We start from the raw sequence: 1129 nt of genomic DNA on the forward strand, positions 1-1129 counted from the left end.
TTCCCTAAACCCTCCCTTAAGTTCAGCAGCTGCCAAATAAAACCCAGGGCTCACACGCTGCCAGGAGGGTTTTGCATCTTGGACCTGATGGTTTGATGATAGCCAGGCGGCGGGGCTCTCTGTGGGGCGATGGGTGCTCCCCATGGGGTTACACATGCTCTCCACGCAGCGGTGGTGCCCACTATGGGCTATAGGTGCTCTCCATTGGGTGACATGCTCCCTATGGGCCATCACATACTTTCTATAGGGCACACACAAACATGTGGGCAGGGGAGCACTTGGGACACCCCCCTGCGACCCACAGGAGGGCAGAGTCCTGGCTGGGCTGCCCCAAGGTGACATTCATCCCTGCCCCATCCCCAAAAAGCAGCAGGAGCTGCATTGTCCTTCGTGGGGCATGAAGCAGAGGTGACTCCATTACCCCCAAACTCCTGTGGGGTGGCATAAGCAACCACAGGGATGCCCATGCAATGGGGTCCTCCAGGCTGTGTCTCCCTCTGCATGGGGCTGGAGTGTCCCAGGGCCACTGGCTTTCCCAGCCTAAGTGTGGGGAAAATTGAAGGCTTCATGACTCGAGCAGCTGCAGGTGAGGGTGACGGGTGTTCCTTTTGGTTGAGAAACAGCCTTTTTGGATTAAAAAAAAAGAGAAATGGCCCTAAGTGAGGGCTGCAAGGGGAGAAGATGGATGGGGCTGGGGCATCTTCTGTAGATGTCTGCCCTGGTCACGTCCACCCTGCAGCCAGGCAGGGAGCAGTGAGCTCTGTTTCTCATCCTGGATTTTAATTCTCGAAACACAAGTATTTATGTGCTTGCTGCACCAAGAAAGGGGAGTTTCACATCAATAAACAGAAATACTGATCCAAATGGCAAGGGGTTGTCCCAAGCAGCTCCAGGCCGGAGCATCCCCAGCTGCCAGAGCAGCCACACAAGCACAAGGGGCTCGTTTATGTAATTAATGATGCAATTTCTTCTGCTTAAGACAGGGCGGTTTTGTGTGTCTTGGCAGACAAAAGCCCCGGGCTGGCGACCGGCCTTGGCTTGCACGTCGGCAGTGTTGGGCAGGGGGGTGCCTTCCGTCGCCTCGGTGGCTGTACCATCGCCCCGCCCGCAGCCAGGGCCGCAGAGCCGC

This window comes from Phaethon lepturus, unplaced genomic scaffold, assembly GCF_000687285.1.
Source record: "Phaethon lepturus isolate BGI_N335 unplaced genomic scaffold, ASM68728v1 scaffold25727, whole genome shotgun sequence".
In the NCBI taxonomy this organism is placed as follows: Eukaryota; Metazoa; Chordata; class Aves; order Phaethontiformes; family Phaethontidae; genus Phaethon; species Phaethon lepturus.